Here is a 26,436-nt window from a genome sequence, read left to right on the forward strand (position 1 = left end):
AGGGGTTGCCCTTATGCACAACCCAGCAGAGTCCAGAGTCAGCTAAAGTAGACACAACCCCAGGTATTGGTTCTTCTGAGGGCTACAGAGACCCACAGGTTCTATGGTCATGGCAGATGGACTTCAGTGCCATGTCAGTTGGCCCTACTTTGGAGTCTGTGTTCCTGAGTGTGATGGAATTGGACTCAGATGTGATCTTTGCCCACAAGCCTCTACTGTCACTTTTACTGGACATGTGGTTCGCACTGGGGTTTAGTGTATACTCAGGCAACCTGAATCTCTGGACTGTTCATGTGATAGGCAGGCCCTGAACCTCAACAGACTTGCAACTCCTACCCTCTGGTTTATTGGACTTACCCCAGCCAACTAACAGGAAGGTGAAGAAGGTCAACCACCACACCAGGGAGCCAAGAGTGCCTACAACTGCAAACAGGAGAATTGCATCCATCATCCAAGGGGAATCTAAGCACCCTCTCGATACAGAGGTAGAGCAGACAACAATTCCAGGGTCCACAGAATGGAGGAATAGAGTAGGGATTAGAGTGGACTTATTGCTATTCTATTCTGGAACTATTGTGCTTAGTAATGGAAGTAAATGTAGCACTGAGATGGAGAAAGTGGCCATGGTAGCTGCTGAGGGTGGGGAGTGGGAAGAAGAGAGGTGATGTGGGGGCATTTTCAGGACTTGGAGCTGTCCTGGGTGGTACTGCAGGGACAGTTACTGGTCATTGTATGTCCTCCCACGGCCCACTGGGTGGACTGGGGGAGAGTGTAAACCATAATGTGGACCACTGACCATGTGGTGCAGCAGTGCTCAGAGATGTATTCACCAAGTGCACTGAATGTCCTATGATGATGGAGGAGGTTGTTGTTATGGGAGGAGTGTGGTGAGAGGGGTGGGGGGTATATGGGGACCTCATATTTTTTAAATAAAACATTAAAAAATAAATAAAGACAAGGAAATTAAAAAAAAAATCTCCCAACTAAGAAGAGTCCTGGTCCAGATGGCTTCACAGGTGAATTCTACCAAACATTCCGGAAAGAACTAACACCAATCTTGCTTAAACTCTTCCAAAAAATCCAAACAGAAGGAATATTGCCTAACTCATTCTATGATGCCAACATTACACTAATACCAAAGCCCAACAAAGACACCAAAGAAAGGAAAATTACAGACCAATCTCTCTAATATAGCTAGATGATAAAAACATCAACAAAACACTTGCTAAATTGTACTCAACAACACATTAAATGAATTATACACTATGACCCAGTGGGTTTCATTCCTGGTATTCAAGAACACTTCAACATAAGAAAATCAATTAATGTAATACAGCACATAAACACACTGAAGGAAAAAAAAATCACATGACCATCTGTATAGATGCAGAAAAAGTATCTGACAAAATACAGAACACTTTCTTGATAAAAACACTGTGAAAGACTGGAATAGAAGTGTCCTGCCATGGCCTACTGGTGGACTGCGTGAGAGTGTGTACTACAATGTGGACCACTGTCCTTGTGGTGCAGTGGTGTTCCAGAATGTATTCACCAGGTGCAGTGGATGTGCCGAAACGATGGAAGAGGTTGTTGATGTGGGAGGGGTGGGGTGGGTGCGATGGGGAATATATGGGGACCTCATATTTTTAATGTAAAATTTAAAAGAATAAAAAAGAAGAAAAAAAGGGAAAAAAAGATTGGAATAGAAACTTTCAGAACTGATAAAGGGTATATATTAAAAACACACAGCTACCATCATTTACAATGGTGAAACTCTAAAATCTTTCCCTCTAAGATCAGGAACAAGACAAGGATGCCCACTATCACTGCTTATATTTAACACTGTTAGAAGTACTTGCTCGAGCACTGTGGCAAGAAAAAGACTTAAAAAGTATCCAAATTGGAAAAGAAGAAGTAAAAATTTCACTATGTGCAGATGACATGATCCTATACATAGAAAGCCCTGAGAAGTCTACAACAAAGCTTCTAGAACTTATAAATGAGTTCAGTAAAGTCACAAGTCATAAGGTCAATGTGCAAAAATCAGTAGCATTTCTGTACACCAATAATGATCAATCTGAGGAGGAAATCAAGAAACAAATACCATTTACAATAGTAAATTTAAAAAATTAAATACCAAGGAATAAATTTAAAAATATAAAGGACTTATACACAGAAAACTACACAATACTGTTCAAGGAAATCAAAGCAGACTTAAATAAATGAAAGACTATTCCCTGTTCATGGATAGGAAGACTAAATATTATTAAGATGTCTATCCTACAAAAACTGATCTACAGATTCAATGTAATCCCAATAAAAATCAACACAGCATTTTTTAATGAACTAGAAAAACTATGAAATTTATTTGGAAATGAAAGAGGCCCCAAATAGCCAAAGACATATTGAAAAAGAAAAATGAAATTGGAGGAATCACACTACCCAACTTCAAAACATACTACAAGTCTACAGTAGTGAAAACTGTATGGTATTGACACAAGGATACACAAACTGACCAGTGGAACCGAATTGAGAATTCTGATATTGATCCTCAGATTGTATACAGCCATATGATATTCAACAAGGCCACCAAACCCACTCAACTTTGAGAGAATGACTTCTTCAACACATGATGCCTGGAGAACTGGTATCCATATGCAAAAGAATGAAAGATTACCATCTCATACCTTATAAAAACATCAACTCAAGATTGCGACGGCTTGCTCGGTTGGTAGAGGTGGGGTGGGGTCTGGCTGCGGACGAGGGGTCGGTCCAGCTCTGGACGAGGGGTCAGTCCCGCTTGGGATGAGGGGTCGGTCCGGCAGCAGACGAGGGATCGGTCTCACAAGGGGTTGCGCGGTTCGGCTGACGGGGTCGCCCGGCGAAGCCGGCGACGAAGGGGTCGCCTGGAGAGGCAGGCAACGAACTGGGGACAAGGGAGGCCAGGCCCTTGTCGGGGGCTCTCAGGACTGGAGGGCGCACGGCAGAAGAACTACCGCGGAGACAAGGTAAACACGCAAGTCCACTTTATTGAGGGAGAGGCAACAGTTTTATAGGGGCTGGAGAAGGCTGATTGGTCGAAGCCATGCCCTGTTCTGATTGGTTGCCGGCAAAAGGTCAGTGGGCAGTACTGGACGGGGGAGGGGTGGTGGTTAGGGATTGGCTGTCGCTGTTGCTGGGGGAAGGGGCAGGGTTTAGGGATTGGTGGCTGCTGTTGCTGGGGTGGAGGGCAGACTTGAGTTTCCCGCCCACGCCTGGCTGTTGCTGCTGTCGGGGGAAGGGAAAAGGGCAGACTGGATTTTTCCGCCCATGCCTGGCTGTTGCTGCTGTCGGGGGAGGGGAAAAGGACAGAATGGAATTTTCCGCCCTGCGCCTGCGCAGGGAGAAAGAAGAAGGGTGCCGCCCCACAGGCATCGTGTGGCGCCATCCGGGAGGAAGGGCGGCCGCGGAAGCATGGCTGCCAAGAAGGGGAGACCCGAGGGCACTCTGCACCCATGCCAAGCTCCCTTCAGGGGTGGCGGTGCGTCCGACCAGCCACCCTATTATGGGGGCAGCAGCTTGGCCTGCCGCGGCTGCTCCCCCGCCAGGCCAGCAAACCACACTTCAGCCCGAGGGGTGACCGCACAAGATGGATCAAAGACCTAAATATAAGGAGAGCCAAGACCATAAAGACCTTGGAAAACAATATAGGGAAGCTTCTACAGGAACTTTAATAGGAAATGGCTTCATGAACTTGACGCCCAAAGCACGAGCAGCAAAAGAACAAATAGATAATGGGACTTCCTCAAAATTAAAGCCTTCTGCACCTCAAAGGAGTTTGTCAAGAAAGGGAAAGACAGCCTACCAAATGGGAGGAAATATTTGGTAATAATATATCTGACAGGAGACTAATATCCTGCATATATAAAGAACTCTGTATCTCAAAAATAAAAAGACAAACAGCCCATTTTAAAAATAGGCAAGAGATTTGTACAGATGCTTCTCCAAAGAAGAAATACAAATGGTGACAAAGCACATGAAAAAAAGCTCCAAATCATTAGGGCCATTAGGGAAATGCAAATCAAAACTACAATGAGACACCATCTTATTCCCATAAGACTGGTGGCTCTCAAAAAAAGAGAAGACTGCAAGTGTTTGAGAGCATGTGGAGGAATGGGAACACTCATCCACTGCTGGTGAGAATGCAGAAGGATCCAGCTATTCTGGAGGATAGTTTGGCAGTTTCTCAGAAAACTAGCTATAGATTTGCCATATGACCCAGCAATTCCACAGCTGGGCATATACCCAGAAGAGCTGAAAACAAGGATACAAATCAATATATGCACACCAATGTTCATAGCAGCATTATTCACTACTGCCAAAAGTTGGAATAAACCCAAATGCCCAACAGATGAGTGGATAAATAAAATGTGGTATACACATACAATAGAATACTACTCAGCTATAAGAAGGAATACAGTACAAACACATGGGATAACATGAATGAATCTTGAGGGCTGCGGCAGCTGGCTTGGTCGGTCGAGGTGGGGTCTGGCTGCGGACGAGGGGTCGGTCCAGCCTTGGACGAGGGGTCAGTCCCGCTTGGGACAAGGGGTCGGTCCCGCTTGGGACGAGGGGTCGGTCTGGCAGCAGACGAGGGGTCGGTCTCACAGGGGTTGCGCGGTTCAGCTGACAGGGTCGCCCGGCGAAGCCGGCGACGAGGGGGTCGCCCGGAGAAGCCGGCGATGAGGGGGTCGCCTGGAGAAGCAGGCGACGAACTGGGGACAAGGGAGGCCAGGCCCTTGTCGGGGGCTCTCAGGACTGGAGGGCGCACGGCAGAAGAACTACCGCGGAGACAAGGTAAACACGCAAGTCCAACTTTATTGAGGGAGAGGCAACAGTTTTATAGGGTCTGGGGAAGGCTGATTGGTCGAAGCCACACCCTGTTCTGATTGGTTGCCAGAGAAAGGTCAGTGGGAGGTACTGGATGGGGGAGGGGTGGTGATTAGGGATTGGCTGTTGCTGTTGCTGGGGGAAGTGGCAGGGTTTAGTGATTGGTGGCTGCTGTTGCTGGGGTAGAGGGCAGACTTGAGTTTCCCACCTTGTGCCTGGCTGTTGCTGTCGGGGGGGGGGGGGGAAAGGGCAGACTGGAATTTTCCACCCTGCACCTGCGCAGGGAGAAAGAAGAAGAAGGGTGTTGCCTCATAAGGCATCGTGTGGCGCTATCCGGGAGGAGGGGCGGCCGTGGAAGCATGGCTGCCGAGAAGGGGAGACCCGAGGGCACTCTGTGCCCATGCCGAGCTCCCTTCAGGGGTGGCGGTGAGTCCGACCAGCCACCCTATTATGGGGGCAGTGGCTTGGAATTAGGCCTACCGCGGCTGCTCCCCTGCCAGGCCAGCAAACCACACTTCAGCCCGAGGGGTGACCGCAGAGGACCTTATGTTGAGTGAAGCAAGCCAGGCATTGAAGGACAAATACTACATGACATCTCTGATATGAAATAAGGAAACCAAGCTGTCTCAGACAGCTAGAAACTGGGTAGGCTTAAAGGCAATTGGGGGACACAGGAAGATTGCAAGCTGACTCCTACGTGTGTGAAATCTATAGTAAGTTGGAGGTAAGCATTTGTACAGGGAAGGGATAAGATGGGGGCATAGGGATAACTTTGGGTGGCACTTTGAGGGCTTCACAGGGGCTAGGGTTGGGAGGATGGGTCAGATGGCCCAAGGAATTGGGGGGAGGGCTCAGGGGAACAGTTGAACATAGGAGATTGTCAGGTATGTGGCTGAAATTACAATGTTGAGAAAACTCTTCAGAAAATATAATAAGGATTACCTGTTTAAGATGCTTAAAGGGAGGCATCTGCCCCAGAGGAAGGCTTCTAGGGAAGTCTGAGTGCTCTTTTTTTAAACAAAATTTTTTGTCTTTGTTTTTTTAATGTTACATTAAAAAAATATGAGATCCCCATATACCCCCACCCCCCTCACCCACTCCTCCCCCCATAACAACAACCTTCTCCATTATCATGAGACATTCATTGCATTCGGCGAATACATCTCTGAGCACTTCTGCACCTCGTGGTCAATGGTCCACACCATAGCCCACAGTCTCCCACAGTCCACCCAGTGGGCCATGGGAGGACATACAATGTCCGGTAACTGTCCCTGCAGCACTACCCAGGACAACTCCAAAAGTCCCACAAATGCCCCCACATCTCATCTCTTACTCCCACTCCCTACCCCCAGCAGCCAGCATGGCACTTTCTCCACACCAATGCCACATTTTCTTCAATTACTAATCACAATTGTTCATGAATAGAATATCAGTAAGTCCACCCTAACCCATATTTTATTCCTCCATCCTGTGGACCTTAGAATGGTTGTGTCCACACCACATCTATATCAAGAGGGGGCTTAGATTCCACTTGGATTCTGGATGCATTTCTCCTGCTTTCAGCTGTAGACACTCTTGGCTCCCTGGTGGGGGTTGACCAAAAAACCAAGGTGTAGGAGTTGCAAGTCTGTTGAGGCTCAGGGCCTGGGTATCACATGGTCAGTCCAGAGATTCAGGTCCCCTGGGTATACATTAAACCCCAGCACCAACTACAGTTCCAGTAAAAGTAACAGGAGAGGCTTGTGGACAAAGATCACATCTGAGTCCAGCTCCATCACACAGAAAAACAAACTCCAAAGTAGGGCCAAATGACATGGCACTGAGTTCCATCTGCCATGAACATAGAACCCGTGGGTCTCTGTAGCCCTCAGAAGAACCAATACCTGGGGTTGTATCTACTTTATCTGTCTCTGGGACTCTGCTCAGGTGTGCATAAGGGCAACCCCTCTGATAACCTCCCGGCTCTTTTTGGAGACTCATAGTCATATAAACTCATTTGTCCTATTTCTCCCTTTGATTCAGGTCAAAAAGCATTTTTAACTCCTGGTATTATATGTAGACTGAGATATTCTGCTGGTCCAAGTTGACCCTTTTATTCTAGGTAATTTTCTAGTTACATCATCAGCTGGTACTTGGTAGTAATCCCTCAGCACCAGGGAGGCTCATCCCCGGGAGTCATGTCCCATGCTGGGGGGAAGGCAATGCATTTACATGCTGAGTTTGGCTTCAAGACTGGCCACATTTGAGCAACACAGAGGCTCTCAGGAGGTAACTCTTAGGCATCCTGCAGCTCTAGGCCTTGTTCTTATTTCAGGTGTACAGGCTTACAAGCATAGTCATTAGTATCAAGGGTTCATTGTTGGACCTTCCTTCTTTTTTGGTCTTTGCCGTTGCAGTTGGGGGATTGTTGCTGTTCCATTAGAGACTGTGATAGAGCTCCCCTGGCTAGGAAATCAGCACTCCCTCAGTTGTTGTTTTTAATTTTAACCACTATGAAAATATCCAAACAATTTTGTGTACCCTGGGTATATGTCCTGGAGAACTCCCTGCCAACCATGTGTGCCCTGTCAATAATATCCCACACCAGTATTCCTCCCCTGCCATTGTTGAACCTCTTTGTGATCCAAAACTTCTTAAAAAATGAGGCCCAATATATTGTCAGGGTCCATTAATAGTACAATGGAATATAGCGGTGAGTTTAAAGGTTAGATATAGAATACATATTAATTTAGAAAAAATTAAGGTAAAAATAAATTGGGGTGTCAAAAAATTAAAACATGCAAAAGCTTTTTTTTTTTTCATTTCAGTCCCCTACCCCCTCCCTACCTCAGTTGTCTGTTCTCTGTGTCTATTTTGCTGTGTCTTCTTTGTCCGCTTCTGTTGTTGTCAGTGGCACGGGAATCTGTGTTTCTTTTTGTTGTGTCATCTTGTTGTGTCAGCTCTCTGTGTGTGCAGCACCATTCCTGGGCAGGCTGCACTTTCTTTTGTGCTGGGCTGCTCTTATTTTGCCTTCCATCACTGCAATAATTGTTTCCCTTTATGCAAATTGGCAAGGCAACTTCTTCCATCTTTTCCTCAGTGTCTATGTCCTTTCTTTTTCTTTTCTTTTTCCTAATTATTAAGCTTATCTTTACAAAAGTTTTAGATCACAGCAATTCATATATACAATATACAGTACTCCCACATATACAACATAAAACCCTTTTCCCTTCCACAGCAATAATCATTTTACATATTCATACTATATTTACTGAAACTGATGTACAGATATTGGGACAATAGCTTTCAAAAAGGGAACATTTGGGCTTACATTGTGGTTTATATTTTAGACTATACAACTTTCTAAATTTTTAGTTATCTTATGTTTTACATTATGATTTACATTTTAGCCTATCAGCCCCTATATATTTTTTGGTGTAGTTTAACATGTCTTATCTCCATCCTTGCATAATCTTGTGGAACACTTCCATTGCCCACACAGTTACATTGATTCCATGTATTCAATACCTCTCTCCCCCTCCCCTTAGGGCCCACAGTGACAGTCAATCTTCCTTGTTTGGCTTGATTCCATGTATTCAATACATCTCTCCTCCTCTCCTTAAGGCCCACAGTGACAATCACTCTTCATTGCTTGAAGGGCCATGTTCAGAGATACTTGCAACATTGTTGAGGGCTTGAAATGCTCAACTGCCCTAATGCATTGGGAGCCACCATTTTTCTCTCGAGATACAATTCCCTCTATTTGAGAACATCAGTCCTCCCTAGGATGTGGGTATACCTTCACTCTCATTATATGGGTCTCTATCCAATGATATAACCCATTATGGCAAAATGAGCACTCACATACTCCCTACGAGCATGTCCTGCATCGGATTATCCCCTTTAAGCATCTTAAACAGGTAACCTTCCTTATTATATTTTTGAAAGTTTTCTCAGTATTATACTCTCAACCAAATACCTGACAATCTCCTATGTTCGTATGTTCCCCCACCTTCCACCAATTTCTTGGGCAATATTACCCGTCCTCCCATCCCTAGCCCCCATCAAGCCCTCAAAGCCTCACCCAAAGGTAACCTTATTCCCCCATTTTATCCTTTCTTTGTACAAATACTTACCTCCAGCTCGTCATAGATTTCACCCATATAGGTGTCAGCTTACATCCTTCCTTTACCACCCCCCGCCTCAATTTCCTTCAAGCCTATCATCCAGTCTCTAGCTCTCTGAGGCAGCTTGCTTTAATTACTTCATATCATCAAGGTCTTGTAGTATTTGTCCTCCAATGCCTGGGTTGCTTCACTCAACATAAGATTCTCAAGATTCATCCACGTTATCACGTGTGTTTGTAGTATATTTGTTCTTAAAGCTGAGTAGTATTCCATTGTATGTATATGCCACATTTTATTAATCCATTCATCTATTGATGGGCATTTAGGTTGATTCCAACTTTTGGCAATAGTGAACAATGCTGCTATGAACATTGGTGTGCATATATCGGTTTGTGTCCTTGTTTTCAGTTCTACTGGGTATGTACCCAGCGTGGAATTGCTGGATCATATGGCAAATCTATAGAAAAATATGGAACGCTTCACGAATTTGTGTGTCATGCTTGCGCAGGGGCCATGCTAATCTTCTCTGTATCATTCCAATTTTAGTATATGTGCTGCCGAAGCGAGCACTGTGGGTGCTCATTTTGTCATAGTTTGTTATATCATTGGGTGGAGACCCATGCAATAAGTGTAAAGGTGTACCCATATTCCAGGGAGGCCTGATGTTTTCAAACAGAGGTAACTGTGTCTCTCTAGAGAGAATTGGTGGCTGTCAATGGGTTAGGGCACTCTAGTATGTCAAGCCCTCAAAATTGTTGCAAGTATCTGGAATCTGGTCCTTCAAGTAGTGAAGATTGATTGTCACTGTGGGCCTTGAGGGGACAGGGAGAGAGGTATAGAATACGTGGAATCAGGGTATCTGGGGGGAAATGGAAGTGTTCCACAAGATCATGCAATGATGGATATAGGACATGCAATGATGGATATAGGACATGTTAAATTACACCAAAAATGTTTAAAAGTCTATAAGCTAAAATGTAAACCATAACGTGAAACATAAGGCAACTAAAAACTTAGAAAATTGTAGTCTAAAATATAAACTATAATGTAAACTAAAATAGAACCATGTTTCAAAGCTATGTTTCAATATCTGTATATCAGCTGCAGCAAATATAACATGAACATGTAAAAAGATCATTGCTAGGAAGGGGGAAAACGGGTTGATATTGGGAGTCCCCTATATTGTATATGTGAGTTATTGTGATCTAAAACTTCCGTGAAGACAAAATTAAAAATTAGAAAAAAAAAAAAAAAGAATGTAGACACTGAGGAAGAATGAAAGAAATTGCCTTGCCGCTATACATACATGGCAACACTTACTGCAATGATGAAAGACAAAATGTCAAAATAAAGCTTTAGTTTTCATTTTTTAATATACCAGTTTATTTTTACTTTAAGTTTTCTATATTAGTACATATTCTTTTCTAAGTTTTAAACCCATCACTATATTTTATTTTCCTATTAATTGAATTTGGCAATATATTAGGTTTCATTTTTGAAGAAGTTTTGGACCACAGAGAGGTTGAACTATGGCAGGGGAGGAACACTGGTGTGGGGTGTTATTGATGGGGGACACATGGTTGGGAGAGAGTTCTCCAGGGCATGTATATAGGATACATAAAAATGTTCAGATATATGTTGGATATTTTCATAGTAGTTACAGTTACAAACAACAACTGAGGGAGTGCTGAGTTTCTAGTCAGGTGAGTTCTATCACATTCCCCCATGGAACAGCAACAATCCCCTAAATCCAACGGCAAAGACAAATGAAGAAGGATGGTCCAACCATGAGCCCTTGATACTGATGACTATGCTTATGAGCCTGTGTACCTGAAATATGTACTAGGCGTAGAGCTGCAGGGTGACTAAGAGTTACCTCCTGAGAGCCTCCATGTTGCTCAAATGTGGCCACTCTCTAAGCCAAACTCAGCATGTAAATGCATTTCCTTCCCCCCAGTGTGGAACATGACTCCTGGGATGAGCCTCCCTGGTGTCGAAGCACCACCTGGTGATGCAACTAGAAAGAGACATTGAATAAAAGGGTCAACTCAGATCAGCAGAATATCTCAGCCTGTATGTAGGATCATGTGTTAAAAACTGCTTTTTGACCTTGGATAAAAGGGGTAAATGGCAAAGACAAGTGAGTTTGTATGGCGAAGAGTCTTCAAGAAAGAATCAGGAGGTCATCAGAGGGGTTGCACTTATGCATGCCTCAGGAGGACCCCAGAGACAGCCAAAGTAGATACAACCCCAGGTACTGGTGCTCCTGAGGGCTACAGAGACCCACAGGTTCTATGGTCATGGCAGATGGCTCTGGAGTTCAGTGCTGTGTCAGTGGGCCCTACTTTGGAATTTGTGTTCCTGAGTGTGATGGAGTTGGACTCAGATGTGACCTTTCTACCCATGCCTCTTCTGTCGCTTTTACTGAACCTGTGGTAGATGCTAGGGTCTTGAATCTCTGGATTGTGCATGTGCCAGCTGGGCCCTGCGCCTCAGCAAAGTTGCAACTACTGCCCTCTGATTCGTTGGACTTACCCAAGTCAGCTAACAGGGAGGTGAAGATGGTCAACCACTACATCAGGGAACCGAGAGTGCCTGCAACAGCAAGCAGAATTGCATCCATCATCCATGTGAAATCTAAGCCCCCTCTCGATACAGGTGGAGTGGACATGACCATCCCAGGGTCCACAGGATGGAGGAATAAAATATGGATTAGAGTGCACTTACTGATATTCTAGTATGGAACTATTTTGACTAGTAATGGATGAAATCGTAGCATTGATGTGGAGGAAGTGGCAACAGTAGTTGCTGAGGACAGGGAGAGGGAAGAAGAGATGTGATGTGAGGGCATTTCAGGACTTGGACTTGTCCTAAATGATATTGCAGAGAGATGCTAGACATTATATATTCTGCCATAACCCACTGAATGTACTGGGGAAGAGTGTTAAACTACAATGTAAATTATTATCCATGTGGTGCAGCAGTGCTCCAAAATGTATTCACCAAATGCAATGAGTGTGCCACAATGATGGGGGAGGTTGGTGATGTGGGAGGAGTGGGGTGGGGGGGGTTGGGAATATATGGGAACCTCTCATATTTTCTGAATGTAACATTTTTTGTGATCTATGTATGTTCAAAAAATACAGTTAAAAAAAAAAAAGAATTTCTATCGAAAAGAAAGTACAATATCCATTAAGTAAAAGAAAAAAAATTAACTCAAGATAGAGCAAGGATCCAAATATAAGAGCCAAGTTTATACAGCTCCTAAAAGATAATGTAGGGAAGCATCTATGAGGTCTTGTAGTAGGAAATGCTTTTATAAACTCTATACCCAAAGCATGAGCAACTAAAGAAAAAAATAGATAAATGGGACCTCCTCAAAATTAAAACTTTTGCAATTCAAAGGAGTTTGTCAAGAAATAGAAAAGGCAGCCTACTCAATGGGAGAATATATTTGGACCTAATATCCAGCATTTATAAGGAAGTCCTACATCTCAAAAATAAAAAGACAATGAAGCCACTTTAAAAATAGGCAAGAGATTTGAATAGACACTTCTGCACCTGGGGGGGAACCTCCCTAGATAAACTGAGAAAGTGACAATATTACATTGCTAAATTTCCAACTACAATATCAGAAAATCCAAACTGGTTATTAAAATAGCTAAAAGGACATTCACAACAATAGATGTCATAATTTAAATAAATAATTCATCAATTTAGATAAGAATCATTGTAATAATTTTAATGAAATGGAAAAGGAGAATCTTTGAAATGATGTAATGGGCCCCCAAAATACAAAAATATACATTGTATTCTTTTTTACTTATGAAAATTGTCATTACTATAGCTTAAATATAGCCATTATATATTTTGTCATAACATACAAAAATGTATGGAATAGAGTCTAAACTATAATGTAAAAATATGTAATATAGTCCATTGTTAGTAGCAATGCTTCAATATGTGTTCATCAGTTGTAACAAATGTACCCCACTAATGAAGGATGCTGTTAATATGCGAAAGTATGGGAGGGTGTGGGGTGGGAAATATGGGAATCCCCTATATTTTTTATGTAACATTTATGTAATCTAACACTTCTTTAAAAATTAAAATTAAAACAACAACAACAATGAAAGTGTTTTTGGAGTGGATGTGCCTCAAGCAATTGAGTGCCCTTCTCCCACATGGGAGGTCCTGGGTTTGGTTCCCCATGCCTCCTAAAGAAGACAAACAAAACAACAAGCAAAAAAACAAACAAAAAAATGAGCAGACAAGCAAAAACAAAAACAAAGATGAGCAGACAACTAGCAAAAACAATGAGCAAACAATAAGTGGACAATGAAAAACGAAAAAAAACGAGCACAGAGTCAATGTGGCTCAAGCAGTTGGACGTCTGCCTCCCACATGGGAGGTCCCAGGTTTGGTCCTGCTGCATCCTAAAGGAAAAACAATGAGCAGAGAATGAGTGCAAAAGAACGCGCAAAATCAGCGTGTAAGCAGACAAGGGAGCCATCGGTGGGGGGTGGGAGCAATTTTACCTGAAGACAAAGAGTCTAAGTACTCATAAATGTAAACAATTGCGATCATATATTAATCACTTTTTTGTTCCATCTTCACATGTCCAAATTCAGATGTTTACTGAAAGAGTCTACATCAGGGAATATATATATATATTTTTAAAGATTTATTTATTTCTCTCCCCTCCCCCCCACCCCGCTTGTCTGTTCTCTGTGTCTATTTGCTGCGTCTTTTTTGTCTGCTTCTGTTGTTGTCAGTGGCAAGGGAATCTGTGTTTCTTTTTGTTGCATCATCTTGTGTCAGCTCTCTGTGTGTGCAGTGCCATTCCTGGGTAGGCTGCACTTTCTTTCGCGCTGGGCGGCTCTCCTTACGGGGCGTACTCCTTGCGCAGGGGGCTCCCCTATGCGGAGGACACCCCTGCGTGGCATGGCACTCCTTCCACACATCTGCACTGCTCATGGACCAGCTCCACACGGGTCAAGGAGGCCCAGGGTTTGAACTGCGGACCTCCCATGTGGTAGGTGGATGCCCTAACCACTGGGCCAAGTCCGCCACCCCTACATCAGGGAATATTAATGGCTTTTATTTAATTACCCTTGAGCTTAAATCAGGAAGCTCCCAAACATTGCTCTACTAATCCCCAAAATTTCTTAACTGGTCATTGACTTCTTCAGAGCACCTCAAATACTTACTCCCTAGGTGGTATTCTAGTCTGGTAGGTTGCTGAAATGCAATACACCAGAAAGAGGTTGGTATTTACAATGGAGATTTAATAGGTTGCAAACTTACAGCTTTGAGGCTGAGAAAAATATCCAAATCAAGGCATCATCGGGCAATGCTTTCTCCCTGAAGACTGGCAGCCAGTGATCCCGGACACCTCTCTCACAGCAGAGCACATGGTGGCATCTGCCATGAGCTTCTGGCTTCCTCTGACTTTCTCTCCCGTAGATTTTTCTCTATCTGTGCTCATCCCCTTTATAAAGGACTCCAGTTAGAGGATTAAGACCCATCTTGGGCCATGCCCTACTGAGTTAATCTAATAAAAAAGCCCTTAACTGAAGTAACCAAATGAAATGATCACTCTCACAGGAACGGATGACCTTCAAGAATGTAATTTTGGGGGGGCCTATCCAGCTTCACCCTCAAGGTGGTTCCTTCAACATTAACCCCGGAACATGGGCTTTAAGGACAAACATCCGAATCAGGGGTCAGTCATTCTGCCAACAGAGTTTCTGAACATTTTCATAGGGCACACTGTGGCGTACAAAGCTGAGACACACAACCTGAGACCTACCCTTCTGGGGTTCGTTGTCTCGGGAAGGAGACAGTGAAGAAAAATGTAATATTAGTTGTCCAAACTTTGATAGAAACACAGAAGTTTTGGTGAACTGGAAATAGGTACCAATGTTGGATGTGACTATTCAAACTACTGATTCCTAGGCCTGTATCTAAAAGAAGGTCATGCTGGATATTGTTTAAGGTGTTCCAGAAATAGGAGGCTTCAGTACTATTGCAGTACAAAGAACGGCCCCACAGAAGAATTGACAGTATTCACGCCTCACATCCTGGCTTAAGCAGATGTGGATAAATTGCCTGGGAATAAACATGCCCTGCGATGTCACCATCGCTGAGGCCTGCCCCTATAGACCACCATTCAAGGTAAAGCAAGAATTCAAGATTTCTCTAGATAAACTTACCTAGGAGCAAATCACTCATACACTAGACTCAGTAACTGTGGCTCACGGGTGCTTTCTGGACTGAAAGTGTTCCAGGACAATTCACTCCTCCCGTCTGTTTCCTGCCCCATCATATCTGCCTCCCTGATAAGGAAAGTCTCTGTGATGTGGATCCCTGCAGGGGAGAGGACACATAAGATACAGATTCATGAACCATATAGGAAACTAGGTGATATAGGTTATAAAGATACCTATATAACTGTCCCAATACCACAGCAGAGACTTCAAAACCTCTGCCCTTTGAAGAGGCTCCCATCTTGGTGTAAATCCTACTGGAAAGAAAATACACTTGTGAGACACATGAGACATGGTTGTAGACCCATGACTTGCATCATAAGATGTATGAGGAAAAAGCAGTGAAAACTGGTATAGGCACAGCATTATCCTAATAGAGAAAAGTTGATAAAAACAGAAGATGCAAATCTATGTGAGAAGAAAATATAGATCGCATACCTAAACAAAGATAGCAGCATCAAATACTTAATGAAAGAATTAAAATCTAAGAACAATGAGAACTGGATTTTTATTTGTTTATCTTGTTTTGTATTGTTTACTGGCTTCTTACAGAGTCAAATTATCTGAATAGGTGAGGATAGAAAAAGAACTGCTAGGCATCCATGCTCGTAACCAATTCTCTGCCTACTCACAACTTATGAGAAAGTTACTGCACAGAAGTTACTACAAGAAAAGAAGAGTTACAAGTGGGGAGACCAGGGACTCCTCACACAGGGAAACCTATGTTGCAGGGCACAAGAAAAGAAGATGAATGGCATAAGAAACTGTGCAACAGGATCAATGTTCCCAAAAGGCCCAGAAAACTCACTACTGGAGTTAGAATAGAGGGCTGCAAAAAAGAGGATCCCCGGGTGAAAAAAACTAGATATAACAGATTATTACTTGAATTTGAGTAAGTGGAAGGAAGTAATGGGAGTAATTTTACAATTATTTTGGAATGTTAGGGTGATAAAATGTGGCTCTAATGACAATGAAGAAAATGATAGATTAAAGCTATTGCTGATTCTGGAAAAATAATTTTGCATGGAAAAAATCTACAAAACTGCAATAAATATTATTTGCATAGAGAAAATAATGTAAGCACTAAATTAATTGAACAAAAATAATGATATAATTAATTTGGAAATGATAAGGGCTGAGAAGTGGGAAGATAAGATGTGGATTCACAACTATGCATTTTTGGAAACACAAAGATTGAATATAAACAAAGAAATATAAAACTAAAAATGAAAACATTATCCAAAAACTCAGGTATACAAAGAAGCATTAAAATAATAAAAAATACTGCTGGGAAGTGGCATTGATGATGTAAAGAAATGTGGCTGGGAGGAAATTCTTGTTTGTTATCGAAATGATGGCTGTATTATTCAGTATTCTAACCTAAGAATATATCTTTTTTTAAAAAAGATTTATTTATTTATTTATTTCTCTCCCCCCCCCACCCTGGTTGTCCGTTCTCTGTGTCTATTTGCTGCGTGTTCTTCTTTGTGCACTTCTGTTGTTGTCAGCAGCACGGGAATCTGTGTTTCTTTTTGTTGGGTCATCTTGTTGTGTCAGCTCTCTGTGTGCGGCGCTATTTCTGGGCAGGCTGCACATTCTTCCATGCTGGGCGGCTCTCCTTGCGGGGCACACTCCTTGCGCGTGGGGCTCCCCTACGCGGGGGACTCCTATGTGGCAGGGCACTCCTTGCGTGCATCAGCATTGCGCCGTGGCCAGCTCCATACGGGTCAAGGAGGCCCAGGGTTTGAACCGCGGACCTCCCATGTGGTAGACAGATACCCTATCCACTGGGCCAAGTCCGTTTCACCAAGAATATATACTTTGATCCAACACTCAAAGCAACGGAAACAGTTTGGAACAGTAAAAGTTCACTACCAAATGATAACTTTTCTTGGCAAACACCTGTAGTTTCTCTTTTAAGTAGAGGTGTTTTTGGATACAAACAGAGTGAGGCAGTGGCAGGATCCTCATTTTTCTGCATAGGATTTAAGTACAGTGGTCTGGAAGGTGAAGACAGTTGAGAGCCAATGCTGTTCTCCCTTTAACATCCACCTGAATCTCTGCATCCTGTAAGCTGCACATCCGGGTTCGGCAGGTCTGGGGTGGGCCCTGGGATCTGCTTTTCTCTCAAGCCCAGGAACGTGCTGACACTGCTGGCACATGCACTTCACGCTGAACAGCACAGCCCTGCTCTGGGTCTCCACTTCCTTACAGAAGTGGTTTTCTGACTTTGATGCCTATTCAAGTCACCTTGGGGCCCTTAAACTCTGAATACCCAGATCTCAGCCAAGAACAACTAAATCAGAATCTCTAGTGATGGATTCTGGAGTTAAAAATTTTTGTAAAATGCTGACATAATTTCAAGGTGCAGAATATCCATTGCGTTAGAAGTTGCGATGAAATATGGGAGATTCCTATTTTAGAAATATGCAGATGGTGGTATCAGTAAAAATACTGCAGTATGAATCTATGGTTCATCCCTCCTCCACAACAATGCTTAAAAAAGCAAAACCTGTCAAAATCATGTTTGTCATAACCCTGGGAAACAGTTCAAAGGTTTATAGCAACCATAAGAAGGTAGAAACAAGAAAGTTAACTTAAATGAGGCAGGAGACCTCATTTTAACTTAGTCCTATATCCCATTTCTCAAGTGTTGGGTTGTCTTGAAGCCTGCAACCCATGTTCCCAGTTGTGCACCTGATTCCAGAGGGGGCAGGGCTGATCTTGATCCCAAGGAATTGGGTTTGTCTGTTTTGAACTCTCTGAGCATTCCCTGGAAAACTGATACAAGGTGCTTGCCTTTCTGTTCTCTAACTTGGAACTCTTTCAGGGTTAAAAAGTGCCAGCGGGGCCCTGAGCCTCAGCAGAGTTGTGATTCCTCCTCTCTGGTTCGTTGGACTCACCCAGGCCAGCTAACAGGGAGGTGAAGGTGGTCAACCACCACACCAGGGAACCAAGAGTGCCTCCAACTGCAAGCAGGAGAATTGCACCCGTCATCCATGTGGAATCTAAGCCCCCTCTTGATCTAGAGGTGGAGTGGACGTCGCCATGCCAGGGTCCACAGAATGGAGGAATCAAATATGGATTAGAGTGGACTTACTGATATTCTACTATAAAGCTATTGTGGCTAGAAATAGAAGAAATTGTAGCATTGATGTGGAGGAAGTGGCCACAGTAGCTGCTGAGAGCAGGGAGAGGGATGAAGAGATGTGATGTGGGGGCATTTTTGGGACTTGGAGTTGTCTTAAATGATACTGCATGGTCAGATGCTGGACTTTACATATCCTGCCATAACCCACTGAATGTACTAGGGGAGAGTGTGAACTACAGGGTAAAGTATTATCCTTGTGGTGCAGCAATGCTCCAAAATGTGTTCGCCAAGTGTGATGAGTGTGCCACAATGATGGGGGAGGTTGCAGGTGTGGGAGGGTGGGGGGTACATGGGAACCTCTTATGTTTTTTAATGTAACATTTTTTGTGATGTATATATCTTCAAAAAAATACAATTTACAAAAATGATGGGGGGGAGTGGGTTATATGGGAACCTCTTACATTTTTTGATGTAATGTTCTGTGTGATCTATTAACTTTAAAAGTGTAAAAAAAATAAAAATTAAAAAAAAGAAATTGTAAATCATATGACAGCATGAATGAACCTGGAGGACATTATGTTGAGTGAAGCAGCCAGACACAAAAGGACAAATACTGTATGGTTGTGCTACTATGAACTAAGTATACTGTATAACATATTGTATGATTCCATTTATATAAAATGTAAATATAAATCAATTTATAAAGATGAAATTTAATTAGTGGTTATGTAGGGCTAAGGAAGGCATGCTAAGTAGTGTGGAGTTTTCTTTATGTAGTAATGAAATTGTTCTAAATTTGTGATGCTGCATGCATAACATTGTGATTATACCAAAAGCCATTGATTGTACACTTTAAGTAGATTGTATGGTATGTGAATATATCTCAATAAAACTATTTGAATAAATAAATAATTGTGCAAGAATAGCCAGAAATAGCAGTTATGTACAGCAGGGGAAATGAGAGAGATTGAGAAGTGAAGAATTTTGTCTGTTTTTTTTTTGGTTTATTATTATTGAAATAATGAAAATACTCTAATAGTCATTGAAGTGATGAATACACAACTATGCAATTATACCAAATATCACTGATTGTGCACTTTGGATGAATTATATGTGTTATTTACTAGTATCAATAAAATTTTGCTTAAAAAAAAGTGTTAAAGGGAGGATAGCCCTTGAAACACTGAAATGCAAGTGAGCAAGCTCTGCTATCTGGTAAAGATGATAGGTGAAGTACATAACAGACACCATAGCCCACTCTGGGAACAAGGTGCGAGGAACTCTCCCACACAGTGGGTTGTGATGACAGACAAAAAAGGGGTGGTTGGGACAGCTGCAGACCTGCTCCTAAGCTCACTCCTATCCCATCCTGGGCCAATACAATTTCATTTATTTGCTCCCTTGGATAACTGCAACTTGTGTTCCACTTTCTCCAGGATGCCAGCTGCACTAGCTGTGTGCAAATGATTTATCTTCTGCATTTTTTAAACATTTTTCCCCTTAATATAAGTAGTCTGGTTTTGTATTTTTGTATATTTTACTCTAAGGCCCTCATTCCTGCAGTGTTCTCAGGTACATGAGCAATCTCAAGGATACTCTGGCAGCAGCTCCAGGTCTGCACAGCAGGAATACTTTGTTGCTGTTGTTTTATCACCACAAAGTCAACTATCTGAACTATCTTATTTTTGCCAATTAGAGCTGGCATTTTTGCCATAGTGTCTGTGGCAGCTTGATACTGTTTATGAATTCCCAAAACAGATATTGCATTATATTTGTAAACTGGTCTGTTCCAGAAGGAAAGAGTATATTGGATTTAGAGGTTCACTTTTACTGGATTAAATAATGATTAATGCTTTGATTGGGCCACATCAGCAGGACGTTGAATCCCCACCCCTTGGTGGGGAGGGACTCACAGAGAAAACCACACAGCAGAGAAGAGAGTGGGAGTTTTGGTCCTAGAACCTAGAAAGTAAACACATAAAGCAGCAGATATGTGAGGAAGGAGAGAAGGCTCAGCTGGACACAGCAGAGGCCCTGGGAAGAGAGACAAGCTGTTTGCCTGATAGTCTACAGCTGGCCTTGAGGAGAGAGCGCAGCAGCTGAGCCCAGAGAGAAATGAGCCCCAGGAAGAGGGAACCCAGGAAGCCTGAACCCTTGGCAGACATCAGCAGCCATCTTGCTCTAACGCGTGGCAACAGACTTGGTGAGGGAAGTAACTTATGCTTTATGGCCTGGTAACTATAAGCTTCCACCCCAAATAAAGCCAACAGATTTCTGGTATTTTGCATCAGCTCCCCTTTGACTAATAGTGTCCTCTTGAAATCCCTCCACACAGAAAGTGTTTCATGGGAACTAGGTTTTTAACTGGGTCACCCCATGACTTGATCTCCTACTGGAAGACTGGTTATCAGTCAAAACAGGAAGGTGATACAGAGGTTAGGAGAGGCTGGACCAGGTTACCGGTCAAGAGAGGAAGCCAAGGTTAGTGAGAGCTATCTATATACGTAATAAGGGATTCCTGTCCCCAGCCCCTTCATCCTAGGGCACAGGACTTGCTGGGCACACCAGATCTATCCTTCACTGGATTAGGCTACACTTGCCATGCACAATGGGAGTGCATGTATATGTTCAAGGATGGGTGTATGAAGCAAAGACCAAAAAACTTAACCTTTCAAAAATCTGAACTTTCCTGCTTGGCTTTGAGTGAGAACATAAGTGAAGTCTGCTTTGTTATGCACAGAGCCAAAGTCCTACCCCTTTGCAGTAGTGATTAGTGTCGTGCTAGCTGAAGGAGAAAGGGGGCTTCTTTAACATGGTATAGAATCACTGGACACCTACCATACTGTGTTGAAATGGGGCAAATGCAACAGAATGCACTGGGTAATGTGTGTCTGATCTTGGGTTCTTATCTCCCCCAAATGCTGTCCTCCTCTAATTCTACTAGTCTAGGTTTGTAGAATTTCACAAGTAGCAGGTTTGGTGATTACTAGGTGGCCTAGTTTGTGTAAATATGTGTTGGTCTTTATGTTCTTTTGGGGTTTTTATTTTTTTCAAACTTCTTTTTTTTGTGTTTAAAGAAAAATAGCAAAAGCACACTGGACAGAAGATTCTGCACCAGGCAAAAGGATATGCTTGGGTCCCCTCTTGAAGCAGGGATCTAGAACTACCGTTTTTGTTCCCCTTCCCCTATATCCTATTTTAGAGTAGATCTTCTGTCTTACCCCATCACCCCTCTCTAGTTCCCATTCCCCAACCCCACATACATTAATTTTGGGGGTATCTCCAAAATTCTTCAACGATTTGTAAAAAAAACCTGAAGAATCTAGGAACACTCCATCTCTCATTCCCAACCGTCTGAGTAAAGACCATTCCTTGGTATGATTGAAGCCAAAAGATTAACACTGCTGTATTTGGACTGACCAAATCAACTTAATTATCAGTCATAGGACAGAGAGGAATAATGTGGGGGGAGGGTTAGTTTCCATGTAGAAAGTGCAGGTGAGACACCAAGAAAGGGAAGATGAATGCATATCCAAATCACTCGGAAACTTTCATGCATCTGCAAGAAACTTACGCTAAAGTGGCCACAAGATTGTTTACTAGGAGACAGGAGAATATAACTCCATATTTACTGCTAGAAACTAAAGCTCTGTGTGGAATATTGAATTTATGGGGAGGAAAGGAGGGTAAGAAAGAATGTACCTGTCTGTTCTTTCCCTAATTCTTTCCATTCATACCTGAATTGCAGGAGACTTAGCCCCCTCGGGGTTTCATGATCCCATCACTGGGGTATGTTTATTTGACAGTTAATTTTGTACTGAGTACTTCCTTGCCCTCTACTATCATTTTATAACACTTGCTTACCCTTTCCCTTCCCTTCTTTTCCCTGGGATAATATAAGGAGTAAATAAAGACTTATTGGTACCCCCAAAAATGACAATGGAACAAAGCTCAATGAAGTATAAATGCTAGTACTCTTGCATTTTTGGTGTGTAACTGCACTTTTTACTTTTACCAGTATCTACAAAGCAAATGCATAAAAAGTCACGATGAATCTATAGTTTTGGAGCCACAAATACTAAGAAGTAATTTGTAACAAGAACTACATAAGGAAGGGGAATGAAAGTCTATAAGAACATAGTGTGCATGTGCTATTGAAATTGTTAGTAACAAATCATAGATCTTGTTATAGATTTAGAATGTCACACAATTTATGCCCCATAATAACAGAAGAAATCATCAGAAAAATATGCAAACAAAGAAATGAATATAGATTCTAAAGGGATCACTATGACAGATCACCTGAAGACAAAATTATGCTGTAATGGAAGGAATGAGGGGCAAAAATAGTGAAAGGCTTACAGAAAACAAATGCAGAATGGCAGAAGTAATGTATTATCGGTAGTTATTTTATTTTATTTTTGTCATTTATAGTTTGCTCTACTTTAGGTATGATGCTTAAATAATTTACACAGAAACTTCACAAATCTTTATTACATCAATATAACAAAGGATTAAATGGAGAGAGAAAAATTACTTATCTGAGGCTACACATAATCATTGGGCAAGAAGAATTTCATTTAAGTCTGTCAGCTCTCCTCAATTAAAAGCTTGGCACTGTCCCAGATATTCCCAACTCTGAGATATAGGATGCCAAAAGATCCACAGTTAGCCAGGTTGGGATAATCAGCTGGGAAAAAGATTCCCAGGTTTCACTATTAAAGACTTACCAGTGTGAGGGAGGAACAAGATGGTGGCAGAGTAAGGAGCTCCAAGAGACACCTCATTCTACAAGGCAGTTAGTAATCATCCAGAACCATTTAAAGTCCCTGTTGGGGAGTCCCAGGAGACTAGAAGAGCATCCTGCAACATCCTTGAAAGAATGGAAGGGGGAAACTACCCATCTACAGTAAAGATGTGAGAGCAGAGCATTCCATGCTGCGGAGGCCAGTGCTCATCATACACTGTCAGCAGAAGCCACCTAGGGAGCTTTTCCATGGCTGGATTTGGAAGCTCCATTTCCCAAAAACAGGGAAGGAAGAGAAGGTTGGCCACTGACTTCAAATACTGACTAGTAAATTAGGCTGCCTAAACTATAATCTTAAAAACAGTTAAAGCTTGAACCTGTCCAAGTAAAAAGAAGCTGGTAGCCACCATTTTAACTCTGCACCCAGTATGAGGGGAAGAGGGGCTGACAGAAAAATCACAGTGATGGTAGGGACCAGCTTCTTTTCTCCCAGATGAGACTGCACCCCTACCTCCAGCAGGGAGGAAGCTGGCAGGATTTGCACCAGCCTTTCTGGGTAACTGCAGAAGCTTTCAGCTGACATAAACGGGATATTTGGATATCTAGGGACCCATCGCCACATCCCAATAGGACAGGAAAGGAGCCGTGTTTCTTTGGCCTCTAAACTCATTTGTAGAGCACTTTCGATTCCATCTCCACCCCTTTAGCTCCATAGGATAAGAGGGGGGCTAGTGTTTCTTCAGCAACTCAGGGAAACTCCAGGTGCTTTTGGCCCGCACAGACTGGATACTAAGACACCTGTAGCTCTGTCCTCTCCCCCCAATAGGATAGGGAGGGACCTGTGTTTCTTCAGCATCTCTAGGCAACTGTAGATATTTTTGGCCTGCACAAACCGGTTTGTTAAGTGTCTTAGATTCCATCTACACACACACACACACACACACACATACACCAAAGAAGAGGAAAGGGTTGGTGTTTCCTCAGCCTATCTGGGCAACTACAGGTACTTTTGTCTGCATGACTCAACTGCTGGGTGCCTGTGGATCCACCCCTACTCCAATAGAACAAGAGGGGGGCGGTGTTTCCCCAGCTTCTCTGGGCAACTGCAGGTGCTTTTGTCCTATACAGACTGAACAGTCGGACACCTCTAGCTCCATCCCCACCCCCAAGTAGGATAGGTGGGTAGCTGTGTTTCACCAGATTTTCTGGACAATGGCAGGCACTTTGGGCTTCCACGGACTACACTGGAGGGTACCTGTGGATCTATACCCATCCCTCAATAGGGTAGGAGGGGGCTGGTGTCTCCTCAGCCTGTCTGAGCAACAGCAGGCACTTTCAGCTTAAAGGACAGGACTGCTAGGTGCCTGTGGACCCATCCCCACCCCCTGAAGGGCAGAAGGGACAGTACTCCCTCAGCCTCTCAGAAGAACTGCAGGAGCATTAGGACCACATGGATTAGACTGCTGGGCACTACAGAGGGTCCATCTCCTCCCCTGGCAGGGGAGGAGGGGGGCCAGTGCTACATCAGTCTACCTGGGCAACTGCAGTCATTTTGGACCCACACAGCATAATTTATTGTCCATACCGCAGCTCCATCCCATCCCAAGGTACGGGAAGATGGGGCAGGAAGTTTTACCAGTCTCTCCGGGCAACTATAGATGATCTTGGTCTGCATGACTTTTATTATTACACATGGCTACAGCTCTGTAGCAGAGGAGAAAGGTGGGAGAAGTTTCATCAGTCCCTGGGGCAATGCGTCACAGCTTACATTACCAACATCATCCTTTGCTCTTACTACACAACCAGCAAGAGAAAAAGGGAAAGGAAGCCCTAAACTAGAGAGAGAAATTGCACCCAGAATGAATCCATCTAGTGAGCCAGATACCAAAAAAATTTACAATCCATACCAAGAAACAGGAAGATATGGCCCAGTCAAAAGAATAAGATAACCTCCGGATGACATACAGGAGTTGAGACAACTAATCACTGATGTTCAAACAAACGCACTTAATAAATTCAATTAGATGGCTAAAAAGATTAAGGATATTAAAAAGACACTGGGTGGGAAACGGATGTGTTTCAACCACTTGGGCTCCCATCTACCATCCAGGAGGTCCAGGGTTCGATGCCCAGGGCCTCCTGGTGAAGGCAAGCTGGCCCACATGACAAGCTGGCCCACGCGGAGTGCCGGCCCACACTGGAATCCCACCCTGCGCAGGAGTGCGGGCCAACGCAGAGAACTGCCACAGCAAGATGATGCAACAAGAGACAGAGAGGAGAGAAAATAAGAAGACATAGTGAACAGAGAATTGAGGTGGTGCCTCTCTCCCACTCTGGAAGGTCCCAGGATTGGTTGCCAGAGCCGTCTAATGAGAATACAAACAGACACAGAAGAACACACAGTGAATGGACAGAGAGAGCAGACAACGGAGAGAACGGGGAGGGAGAAATAAAATCTTTTAAAACTAAACAAAACAGGGACACAGACTTGGCCCAATGGATAGGGCATCCATCTACCACATGGGAGGTCTGTGGTTCAAACCCCGGGCCTCCTTGACACATGTGGAGCTGGCCCACGCACAGTGCTGATGCGCACAAGGAGTGCCATGCCACACAGGGGTGTCCTCCACATAGGGGAGCCCCACGGCAAGGAGTGCACCCCATAAGGAAAACCACCCAGCACGAAAGAAAGTGCAGTCTGCCTAAGAATGGCGCCACACACATGGATAGCTGACACAACAAGATGACGCAACAAAAAGAAACAGATTCCCATGCCGCTGACAACAACAAAAGCGGACAAAAGAACATGCAGCAAATTGACACAGAGAACAGACAACTGGGGCAGGGGGTGGGAGGAAGAGGAGAGAAATAAATAAATAAATAAATAAATCTTAAAAAAAAAAACAACAGATATTGGGGGAGCAGATGTGGCTCAAGTGGTTGAGGACCACCTTCCCACATATGAGGCCCTGAGTTCAATCCCTGGCCCCTGGCACATGAAAAAAAAAAAAAAAAAAGATGACACTGGGTGAGCACAAGGAAGAATTTGAAAGCATACAAGGAAAAGTAGCAGACCTTTTATGAATGAAAGTTGCAATAAATGAAATTAAAAATACATGGAAGGCATATAATAGCAGATATGAGGAAGAAAGGATCAGTGAGCTTCAAAATATGGCCACCAAAAGCAAATATACAAAAGAACAGAAGAAGAAAAGAATGAAAAAAAATTGAACAGGGTCTCGGAACTAAATGACAGCAAGAGACATGCAAACATGTGTGTTCCTGAAGGAGAACAGAAGGGAAAAGGAATATTTGAAGAAATAATGGTAAAAAATTTCCCAACCCCATTGA

General features: G+C 43.2%; 1 protein-coding gene and 1 non-coding gene across 5 annotated transcripts in view; both read right to left on the minus strand.

Annotated features, from left to right (window-relative positions):
* Positions 1–26,436, minus strand: part of LOC101433889 (zinc finger protein 596-like) — a 96,660-nt gene that overhangs the window by 22,171 nt on the left and 48,053 nt on the right. For 2 of the 4 annotated variants that reach the window (XM_071207812.1, XM_071207810.1), the window contains one exon: positions 15,194–15,347. The exons of the other annotated variants lie outside the window; for them this stretch is intronic. The gene's annotated coding sequence lies outside the window, so the exon portion shown is untranslated. The remainder of the gene's footprint in view (positions 1–15,193; positions 15,348–26,436) is intronic. 4 annotated transcript variants of the gene reach the window in all.
* On the minus strand, positions 9,442–9,548 carry LOC131273390 (U6 spliceosomal RNA). Its single transcript, XR_009180585.1, has one exon. It is a non-coding gene; the product is annotated as a U6 spliceosomal RNA (small nuclear RNA).

Source organism: Dasypus novemcinctus, chromosome 14, assembly GCF_030445035.2.
Source record: "Dasypus novemcinctus isolate mDasNov1 chromosome 14, mDasNov1.1.hap2, whole genome shotgun sequence".
NCBI lineage: Eukaryota > Metazoa > Chordata > Mammalia > Cingulata > Dasypodidae > Dasypus > Dasypus novemcinctus.